Consider the following 11,827-nt stretch of genomic DNA (forward strand, 5'->3'; position numbering starts at 1 on the left):
AGGAAGAAGGGCCTGGCCACTTACGTCTAAACAACCAGTCAATGAAAACTCTGCCGTCTATAACTGACCACAGGGCTGCCACAGGATCAGGCAGCATTTCACCCCAATTTGCATGGGGCCTCCGCGAGTCAGGGGGCAGACTCACAACTACATGGTCAGGCACTGTCCTAGGCACTGGGGCCAGTACTTAAAAGGGGAGGAAAATCCCATTCTCATGGGATTCTGCTAGTGGCTGGGAGAAGAAATATCCCGTCAATACGCACAGAAACGGGAACATGTATGCTAATTCAGAGAGGGCTATGGGAAGAACTCAAGCCCCCAAACTCACTACCATCGAGGCAATTCCGACCGGAGTGACAGCAGTCAAGGACAGAGTCGAAGTGCGCCTGTGTTTCTGAGACGGTGCATCTTTATGGGAGTAGAAAGCTTCGAGGTAAATCAGTAGGGGAACGGGATTGGGCACCCATTTAAAATAAAGCTTCAGTGCGGATCTCTTAAACGAAGTGGTTTTTGAACAGAGACCCGGATGGAATGAAGCCGCATGATGACCTTGGAGCGGAGCCTTCTAGGCTGAGGCGTAGCCAGAGCAAAGGCCCCGAGACCCATGTGGCCACTTCTCTGTAAACCCAAAATAGCTCTAAAAAATAAAGCTGATTTTGAAAGAGGTGACTAAGCTCACAGCAACAGGGATGGCTCTCTCATGCCTCATACTAGGAAGCAAGGCCCCAAAGGCCACATCGTGTTTGATACCATCGATCGGTCATGCGCCGTGGGGCGGGGGATGGGAAAGGAAACATAGGACAGAAAAGCAGTCCGTGGTTCCCAGGTATATTTGTGATCACAATCGGAACCAGGTGACCTTGCTGAGCTTCCATTTCTTCGGCTGTGACACGGAGGCGATTAGGCTCCAAAGAGCTTGTGCGAGCTCAAGGCCCCGAGAGATAAAACAGCTAGAAAATGCAGCTGCTCACCAGATGCACCGTCTCTTCCCTTCACAGTCGCTTTCTCTGGGCAGATCACTTGTACCGAAGGCGGAGCTCATCTGTGGAGCCCTGGTGGCGCGGCGGTTAAAGTGCTCGGCCGGCCGCGAGTGGAAAGGCCGGCAGTTCGAACCCACAAGTCGTTCTGCAGGCGGGAGGTGTGGCTGTCTGCTTTGAGAAAGACACAGCTTTGCAAACCCTGTGGAGCCGTGCCACTGTCCCATAGGGTCGCTCTTAGCATCCACTCGATGGCAAGGGGTTCGGTTGGGTTTGATTTTGGTCTCTTCTATTAAGGAACTCGGGTGGCACCATGAGTAAGCCCTTGGCTGCCAACCGAGAGGCTGGTGGTTTGAACCCAATGGGTGGTGTGATGGCTATGCCCTGGACCGCCTTCCTCATTGTCAGCAGTTCGAAACCACCAGCAGCTCCGTGGGAGAAAGAGGGGGCTTTCCACTCCTGTGAGCAATTCCAGCCTCGGAAAGCCCCAGGGGTTCGTTAGGAGTCCGCATGGACTTGTTGGCAGTGAGCTGAACAATCAGTTTCTCTGCTCCCACAAAGATGACCTTGTCAGGAGCCACGTGGGGCCCTTGAGCAGGCTTATAGTATCCACGGACTAGAACCCAGAGGCAATCACATTTCTTAAGTGTCAGTTGGCGCTAGTTCACCAGGTGGCCCTATCTTTAGATTCTGAAGGTACGTACTTGCTTGTCCTCTCTGTGCAGGTGCTACATTCCCCAGGTGTTGGGTGCTAATCCACACCTGAATCGCCCCCGGGGCTCAGGCAGGTTATTTTCCTGGAGCACTCCTCCTGAGCAGAGAAGGGGCCCAGCTTGAACAAGCGTCCTTAAGCAGAACTGAGACAGGGAGGAGGGCCGATTCTGAGGCTCTCTCCCTCAAATCTGGACTCTGCCCCGCCCCTGTGGGCTGTTTAGGGACACCCTCTTCAGAAGGGTGAAGTGGGAAAAGGGACCCTCTTCCATGCTGGACCAGAGAACGCTGTAGCTTGAGTATCTCAAGGTTGCCAGGCCCGTGGCTGTGTCGGAGATGGCCCATGCCGTGCCCTTGAAAGCCCATGGCCGAGACTCACTGGAAGCGGAGAGTCCTCCAGGGCAGTCCTGGGACGACATCTCCCCACCTCTCCTGATGACTACAGTAGTAGGTGCCCAGAAGCTGGCAGGGTGAGTGATTTGAAGGCAACCCCCAAGGAGGTCTTCCTTCATCATGTAAGCATCTACCTTTTTATGCATCTACCGAGGGGGTGGTGCCAATGGTTAAGCGTTCAGCTGTTCATAGGAAGATTGGCTGGTCGAATCCACTCAGAGGCACCACAGAAGAAAGGCTGCCTCCAGACGATCCCAAGCCAATGAAAACCCTGTGGAGCAGGGTTCTTGCACGGGCTGCCCGAGTCAGAATCACGTTGGTGGCAACTGGTTTGGAGCATGCTTCTGTGCCACGGACAGATCCCTACGATGTTCGCAAAGGAGGCTCCAGACACCGGAAGTCAGGTTTGGGAACGGGCCCTAGGAACCTATGTTACTGGCAATGGCTTTTTTTTTTTTTTAACCCTGAGAACATATTAGAATCACCTGGGTGAAGGGCTTTAGAAACATCCGATGCCTAGGACTAAATCAAACAGACCACGGGAATGCCGCAGGGCTTACAATCAGGAGAGGTGTGTGTCGTGGCTGTCTCCTTCTACCGCACTTATTTAACCTGTATGTTGAGCAAATAATCCAAGAAGCTGCATGGCGCGTGTGGAAGTTGGACAGTAAAGAAGGAAGACCGAAGAAGCATGGGTGCCTGAGTGATGGTGGTGTCGCGAATGCTGGAAGTCGCACGGAGCGTTAAAAACAGGAGGGAAAACATCTGTCTCGGAAGAAGACTGTTCCCTGGAGGGGAGGATGACGAGACTTCCTCTCTCATACTTAGGACATGTTCCCGGTACCGACTCGTCCTTGGAAAAGCGAGTCTTGCGTGGAAAGTAGAAGGTCAGCCAAAAAAGAGGAAAATCCTCAAGTGGGGAGATTGACCCAGGGTACAGCAGCAATGGTGAGGACGGCCCCAGACCAGGCAGCGTTGCATTCTGTTAGACGCAGGGTCGCCGTGAGGCAGAGCGGACCCAATGGCATCTCACAGCAATCACATCTGCAGGCTTATCAAGTGCATTTTGTGTTCTACCTCTAGCACTTTGTGGTGGGTGCTAGAGAAAGAAAGCACGGTGCTTCTGAGGAAACATAGTCCCCAAACATTAAGAACCCCATCTTTGAAAAATTACAAAGCTGTTTTACAATGGGGAGTGCTGTTTTATCTGCCTCTGCTTGTATCTTGCTCAGTGTCCATTATCTTAATTTGGAAAATACTGATAAAAATCTGAGAAAAGGGGGAAAAATCAGGGACCTTCAAAAAAGTACCAAACTCCATGTACGAGGTCTGCATGGAAGAAGTATAGCCCGAGCGGGGTGCAGCCGGAATGCTCCTAAGAGGCCAGGATGGCAAGACTTAGTCTCAGATACTGTGGACAGGTTGTCAGGAGAGAAGGGTTCCTGGGAAGAGCAGCAGGCTGGGTGAAGTCCAGGGAAAGCAGGAAGATGGATTGACGCCGTGGTGGCACCGATGGGACAAGTGTGAGGATGGCACAGGATGGGCAGTGCTTTGTTCTGTTGTACATGGGGTCGCTATGGGTCGGAGCCAACTCGTTGGCACCTGACAACCACCACCACCCAGGTTCTGCATGAACGAGCCCAGCGAAGGGTCCCGGCATTCCTGTTCTTCCCAATGCTATCCATCCGTGATCCACACACAGCGGAGCATCCCATTGGCTTTTGCCAGTCCATCAAGCAGAAGCACACACCTGCAGAGAGAGAGAGAGAGAGCGTGAAGATGGGAATTGGCATCCTGGTCAAAACAATCGCACTTAGGCAATCAAAGGGACCACAGCAACTGAGCGGTGGTCTAGGAAGCCTTGTGGGCAGTGAGTTGCTGTCAGCGGAGGAGGGACGACTCAGCATAGGGGTGTGGGGACGGGGTTGCCCGACTTGAAGAGTATCATCCACATCACTGAATGGCACAGGTCGGAATTGTGGGAACGGTGCACCCGTGGATGTGCATCTTCTCAACAACAGCAGCAAACCTAAGAACAGTTTAGGGGAAAAGACGAAAGAAAACAACCGTCCTCCCCGGCTGTCCTGAGATCATCTTTAGATCTAGATCGTAAACCACAAATGTTCCCAGAAGTCTTCTTAGAGCCAAACCATCGTTTTGCTTAGCAAGGAAAGAATGTCTGCCCCGAGCACTGTGCTTTTCAAAGGTCTCTATTTATGGGGCCAAAAATGAGATGAGCAACTTGAAAGATTACACAGAACCCCTAGAGGGCCCCGAGTTTATATCAGCGGGGGAGGCTCCACTCAGAAAAAGAGGGCGAGAGTGTTTGCCTCACCCAAAGGATGTCCTCGGGGTCACTGGACGGACGTGCAGACCCCGCTGAAGGGCTGTGTACCGTCTCAGCAACAGAGTAAAGCTTTTGTTTGTTTTAAAAAGCCTAAGCACTTCGACTCAATTGATCTCACTGTTTAATCCACGACGTTCTACTAATCGTGAGATACTTTCAATGAAAAAGAAACATGATTTAGATAGGGTCCCAATTCACTCCCTCCGACGTTGGCCCCCACCCACAGGGCCTCGGAACCACCCAGGGAGCACGTCCAGTCCTGCATCCTCCACACAACCGCTGCGACGTTCGAACCCACTGCTGCAGCCCGGCGCCAGGCCACTGCCTGGAGGCCTTCCTCTCGTTTACTGACCCTACCACCCGTGATGCCCTTCCCCAGGCTCTGGTCCCTCACGAGAATGCATCCAAAGTGTAGCGGACAGTCTCACCATGCGTGCTTCTCTTGTGACTCTCATAGATTTATTATAATGTGCTTCATAGAGCATGCAATCCCACTGTTCGGTCATAGCAAGAAGAGCTGCGCAATCATCACCAGAAGCAATCTCAGGACATTTCCTTCTCACGCTCATGATTGTTGGCGCTCCGTTTTCCCACCTCCTCCCCAGCCACGCCCCTAGGTATTTATTCATCCAGTTACTGTCTATATAGATTTACCTCTCCTGGGTTTCACACACAGAAAATCATACAAACACAACCAAGAAGGCAAAGAGCCCACTCACCCGCAAACAAAAATAAAAACACAATAACAATGATAAAACAAAACAGCGAAAACCTCAATCGAAAAGAGAGCAGAGCATATTCAAAATGGAAACAAGTTTCATATGGGTCAAAATGGAGATCGAATGATAAGATGTTACATGTTCACCTACCTACCTTTGTCACCATTGACTTTACAATGCTTTTTGATGATAGCAAGGCTATTCACATCCCTAGACTGTGGTCAGAGGGGATTCACGGAGGCTTCATCCATGGGGGGACCCTCAAACGGATGTTGTGTTTCTACTGTTTTCTATGGCCTTCTGCACACCGGTGTTCACAATTTGACAGTTCCCTCCTTGAGATTTGGATTTTTTTATTTATAATCCTCAGATCACACAGGCTGGTGTGCTTTTTTTCTTGAGGACTTAGTTGGTGCATCACTTAGGTGGCCGTTTGTTTGAAGATAAACCTTTTAAGACCTCCGATGCTGTTCTTCCTGATAGCCAGGCCTCATCTGTTTTGTTTTGTTGTTGCTTTTTTCACCACATTTTGCTGTAGCACCCAAATCTTCAGTAATCTCTTCATAAAGGGGAGTATCAAGGAGGGCTATGTCATAAAAACAAATTGTTCTTAGATTGGAGCTAGAATTAACTGGGAGGCCTAAATCCATTTATGTATCTGTAGTTTATATATGTCTCTGGTTCACTTTAGTGACATCATTATTATTTTATGAGAGAGACCATTGTAAATCATCCCCCTGGGGCATAAGGTAATTCTATTGGCAGTGTCACTAATTTAATCAATGGCATAGAATTTAGAACAATGTTGAGAAAAGGAAAGTATAGGCCCATTTTTCAGAGAGAAATATATGAATTGCTGACTTGTATAAATTAAACTCTTAAGTGATTGGATACTACTTAGAGCAGTGGTTCTCAACCTTCCTAATGCTTGACCTTTTAATGCAATTCCATTGTGGTGACCCCCAACCATAAAACTATTTTCGTTGCTAATTCATAGCTGTAATTTTGCTACTGTTATGAATTGTAATGTAAATATCTGATCTGCAGGATATATTTTCATTGTTACAAATTGAACACAATTAAAGCATAGTGATTCATCACAAAACTAATATGTAATTATATATTGTGAAATATTTATTTCTAATTACAAGTAAAAGAAATTTTGTCTTGAAGCATGGTGTGGCATGGGTGACAGTCTTCATGCTGGGTGCTCGTAGGCGGGTGTATCTGTATGTGGGAAGACCCACCTGTAGCGGTGTCTCGGTTCCCAAGATGATCAGAAATATGTGTTTTCCAATGGTCTTAGGTGACCCCTGTGAAAGGGTTGTTCGACCCGCAAAGGGGTCTCGACCCACAGGTTGAGAACTGCTGACTTGAGGAACAAGGGGGTTGGTGATAGGGCAAAACTTTGAGTAACACTCATTCACAGAGGCCGAACCATGCCCACCAGACTGATACACGTCATAAGGAAGCAAGAAGGACCATGAAACAGTAAAGACATGGTGGTTCTGGGCCACCTCTCACTGGAAGCCCTCAAAGCAAGAGATCTGAACCCAAGTTCAACAACCATGAATTTCACGCCCTTGGGATAGCAGTCATCTGCTTCTTCTCACACCAGGCATTTCAGCCTAAGTCCAAGAGCGTATGTCCGTGCCTTAAATCTGCTACAGGTGAGGTAGAAGTAAGGCCCAATTTGCTTAATGGGGTTTCTACATTGAGTCCTTCTGCTGTGGCCTATAAAGGGTGCTGTGCAGCTGTGACCTATAAAGGGTGCTGTGCACCTTGAAAGGACAGAGTCTAAAGTCCCAGCCACCAAGGGCTGGATAGAAACTAGGTCAAGAGTGTCCAGTTAGGATCACAGTACTGGGTTCTATCTAAGTATTGGTAAGTGTTTTTACCTGAAGGGAGCTTGTTCCAACTGGTTTACCCACCAACTGAAGTGGAGTCACCTCCTCTCTGACCTGCTGCTCTCTCCCTGTCTTGAATCTTCAGTAAGATTTGCTTGTCACTCTTGTAGGAGTGTCTGTTGTTTTGGGGGTGATCTTAGGACAATATTGTATGGCAACCACGGAATCATTTTCTCCCCCTCTCTCCATCTTGAGAAACTGATCCCGGCTGAGTGGGGTCCCCCTGTCAAAGTGGTCTAAAGATGCATATAAAGGAGGTGATATCTGGTTCATGGGCACTAGGCAGGCTTTCTACTTTGTTGCTTGGGGGACTAGACTGGAAGATGACATGACCCAAGAGCAGAAGCCTGCCTGGCATGGTGTTTCCCATCCTCCCTTCTAATGAGCATTCCAGTGGGCCTTCCTCCAAGACAGATGTGTGTGTGTGTGTATGGTCTTCTGTCTGTCTATGGTAAATTTAATGTTCTCCAATATAATTCAAATGCATTGATTCTTCTCTGATCTTCCGTATTTTGGGGGCAGGGTTTGTATGCCCATAAGGTCATTGGAAGTACCAGGGCTTGGGCTCGGCAACTTTAGTCCCCAAAGTAACATCTTTGTTCTTCAACACTTTAAAGAAGTTTTCCCCTGCCCTACAGCGTGGGATGACTCACTGAGAGGGAAAAAGATAAAGATGAGGCTTTCTGCTCTTGTGAAGATTGACAGTCATTTTGTTTTGTTTTCTACAAGAACTTTTCATCCTTCATTTCAGAACAGATCACCAGCGAGAAGTTCATTTCTAGTAATTTATATTATCAACGACATTCTCTTTCATTGAACAGAATAATCCAATATGACATTGGTGATTCTATTTTCACATGTGTCGGTCCAAAGACAAAACAAAAAACTGGTGTAATGGAAGAATTTAAAAGAAGTTAAAAGAATTTCAAGGGAAAGAATTCCAGGGATAAATTGAGTTTCTTGAGAACTGGTTCATAAAATCACTGTCAAAAAAAAAAAAATCACTGTCAGCATAATCTTCAAGAGAATTATCATGAAGCTTTCTGAAAGTATTTCTAAGAATGGCGAATAAAGCACTGTGTATTGTGCTGTGTCAAAACTGGGTGCACGGGTAGGAGCCTCAGTGTGGTGCTGCAGCCGACTTGAAATTGCCCCCAAATCCCACTGCTACATATTTTAGGAGCTTTGCCAGCTGGTTGCTATGACATTGGTAGCTTGGCATCTGCCACACCAGTTGCCCATTGAAGTGGCTCTGATTTCTGGTGACCCTATGTGTGTCAGAGTAGAATTGTGATCTGTAGGGATTTCAAGGCTCACCAGGCTTTTCTTCTGAGGTGCCTCTACGTGGAATCGAACCTCCATCTCTACTCTGTCCTTCAGTGAGATAGTTAAGGTTTATTGTGCTTACCTGGCCAATAAACACATGTGGGATTAATTGAAGGGCGGAGGGATAAATGGCTCGGTGAGCCTCGTCTTTCTAGTTCTTGGGTCTCTTGCTCTCTGATGGTTGGACCAGGGTGCAGCTGCTTTAGCCAGTTTCCTGCTTCAGCTGGCAAGGCTCATTTCCTGCGAGACATCCCTGAGGAGAAGCCACATGGACCTACCCCAATGCAGCCCTGGGTGCTGAAGCAGCCGTGTGGAGACCCCTGCCAGTGCTGAGATGATTACACATTCACTGATTCGGCTTTCCTCCTGCAGTGGGTGTCATTGCGTGTGTTTTGTGAGATTGAGGAGGACTTTGTAGATTGGTGTCAGCCGTACGGGCTGATGTTGGATTTATGGGCTTGAACAGCGCTGGGTTGGGATGCTTTCTGAATGTACACTTACCCTATATATAAAACTCTCTCTTATACATACATGCGTTTCTGTGGATTTGTTTCTGTAGTTTACCCAGACTAACACATACAGGGTCTCCTGAGTCTGAATTGACTTGGCAGCAGAGGGTTCCATTGAGCCCACTGTAGGCCCCATACAGCGGTAAAGCACTCAGCTCCCACCTTCCCTTCATCCCCAAGGGCACCCTGCTGGCCCTCTAAGAGCGCTTGCTCCCTAGCCTCTAGGCCCATGTGCTTCGAGGCTGGGTGTTCTTTCGGGGCCCAGACCCTCCTTTTCATACCTCTTGGTGTTTGTTTCTTGCAATGAGTCAACAGGAGTTGTAAAAAGTACTTATCACGCCTAGATCCAGGGAGGGAAGAGACCAAGGGAGAGAGAAAATGCCTCCTAAGAAAGGCACTCAACTCCCTGCATAAAGCGCTTAGGTGCAGAAATGGGCCGCTGGCAAAGGTCGATTGGTATCCACAATTCTCAGTTTAAGAGTGGCACTTGACAGGAGATCTGAATTCTAATGATGCCCAGTGTGTGTCTGTGATCTGGCCAAGGTCGAGGCCACTCCACTTCTCTCAGACAGACTGGAAGAATAACCAAATAAGGCGCGGTCTCAACCGTGAGCCTACATCCACTCACCTGATGGCGGGCCCCCAGCCCCCGTGCCTGGAGCAGTCACCGTGGGCCAGGCCTCCTACTTTGCACGGCCAGCAAGTTCCCAGATGATGTCCCCGACCCAGGGACAGCCTTCTGAGAACCATTGAAACAAAGCACGCACAGATCCTACCAATTGCCCAATTCTTTGTGTCTCCCTATGGCCTTGATGGCTAGAACAAAGAGAGAGAGTGTTTATGGAGTATTTACAATTATGCAACTCACATCATTTTGATACAATGCCCTCAAAATAACGTGGATGCCATCACCCGATGAAGCAATGGAAGCTCAGTGTGTTTAAGTGAGTTGCCCCAAGTTTTATGACGAGGAAAATGTGAAGTTGAGCTTGAAATACAAGTGCGTCCAACTCAAAAATAGAATTCTATTTGCGATTTTGTCCTGCCCGTCCAGTGTTCAGCCATCCGCTTAGCTGCTCCATCTGACGGCTGTTCACTCTACATGATGCATTGCCTTCAGCTTGAACGGCCTTAACATAGCTTCCCCAGCTAGTCTGATAATGTACAACCAGAGTTCTGGCAGTTGGTCTAGAACAAGGTGCTGTGGCTCTTTGAGCCTCATTTCTCCTCATCTGTGCGGTGGGGAATCATATTTCTCATCCTGGAGGACTGCAGAGGAGCTCTGGTGGCATAGTCAGTTTCACAGAGAGCTGCTAACTGCAAGGTTGGCAGTTCGAATCCACCAGCTGTCCATGGGGGGAGGGGAGATAAGGCTTTCTGTTCCCATAAAGATTCACAGCTTTGGACACCCAAAGGGGAGAGTTCTACTCTGCTATAGGGGAGAGATAAGTTCAAATAGGCTCAATGACAGGGGCAGGTGGAGGGTGGGCAGATGGTGAGGGGTACAGATAACATTGGTAAACCAGTTGGCAATGTGTTTGGTGCATTTATATCTAGGGTTCTTGTGACTAATCGATGAGATTAAGAATAATCATTCTTAATCTATGGAATTGATTCTGGCTTGCAGTGACTATGTGTCACAATGTAAAACTACCCCATAGGGTTTTCTTGGTGGTGGTGTAGTGGGTTGTGCATTGGGCTGCTAATGGCAAGGCTGACAGATCAAATCCACCTGCTGCTCTGTGGGAGAAAGATGAGGCTTTCTGTTCCCATAAGGATGTCCAGTTTCAGTGCCAACCTGGGACGAGCTGAGACCATCTAACAGAGCAGACAGACAAGGCAATCACAGATAAGACCATCTTTGAGCCAAAATGGAACAAGTTGCTCGTGAACAAATGAGGGACCAGAACACACAGACACATGTGGCTAAGAACATCTGCAAAGTACAGAAGTGACCAGTGGCCGGAGGCTCAGAGTTTCTTGGTCAATACATGGTGGAGCGGTGGCTGGCCAGCGGCTACCAAGGCAACCCCTTTGATGTGCTACAAGGCTTCGAGGATGCCCAGGTAGAGTTCTTCCTGGGGGATCTTTGCAACCAGCAGGGTCTGTACCAGCTCTGAAAGGGGTGGGCACTATTTTTCACTGTGTGTCACCCCCACCAGTCAGTGACAACAAGGAGCTCTTCGTTGTTGTTGTTTTTAATGCCTTTATTGGGGATTCTTACATCTCTTATCACAATCCATTCATCCATCCATTGTGTCAAGCACATTTGTATATATGTTGCCATCGTCATTTTCAAAACATTTTTTTTTACTTGAGCCCTTGGTATCAGCCCCTCATTTTTTTCTCCCTCCCTCAGGAGCCCTTGATAATTTTTAAATTATTATTGTTTTCATGTCTTATACCGACCACTGTCTCCCTTCACCCGCTTTTCTGTTGTTCATCCCCCTGGGAGGGGATTATATGACGATCATTATGATCGGTTTCCCCTTTCTCCCCACATCTTCCCCCTACCCTCTTGGTATTGCTACTCTCATTATTGGTCTTGAGGAGTGTATCCGACCTGGATTCCCTGTGTTGTGAGCTCTTAAACCTGTACCCACGTACATGCTCTGGCCTAGCCAGATTTGTAAGTTAGAATTGGGTCATGGTAGTGGTGGGGAGGAAGCATTAAGGAACTAGAGGTAAGTTTTAGGTTTCATCGGTGCTCTACTGCATCCTGATTGGCTTGTCTCTTCTTGTGACCCTTCTGTAAGAGGATGTCCAATTGTCTACAGATGGCCTTTGGGTCTCTGATCTGCACTTCCCCTCATTCACATCAATATGATTTTTTGTTCTGGGTCTTTGATGCCTGGTACCTGATCCCATCGACACCTTGTGATCACACAGGCTGCTGTGCTTCTTCCATGTGGGCTTTGTTGCTTCTCAGCTAGATGGC

General features: G+C 48.2%; 1 pseudogene; it reads left to right on the top strand.

The window, feature by feature from the left end:
• The first annotated feature begins 10,760 nt into the window (after positions 1–10,760).
• The window catches only part of LOC101656801, a 3,106-nt pseudogene continuing 2,039 nt past the window's right edge, over positions 10,761–11,827 (top strand).

Source organism: Echinops telfairi, unplaced genomic scaffold, assembly GCF_000313985.2.
Source record: "Echinops telfairi isolate 266 unplaced genomic scaffold, ASM31398v2 ScPeMD7_7458;HRSCAF=8496, whole genome shotgun sequence".
Lineage (NCBI taxonomy): Eukaryota > Metazoa > Chordata > Mammalia > Afrosoricida > Tenrecidae > Echinops > Echinops telfairi.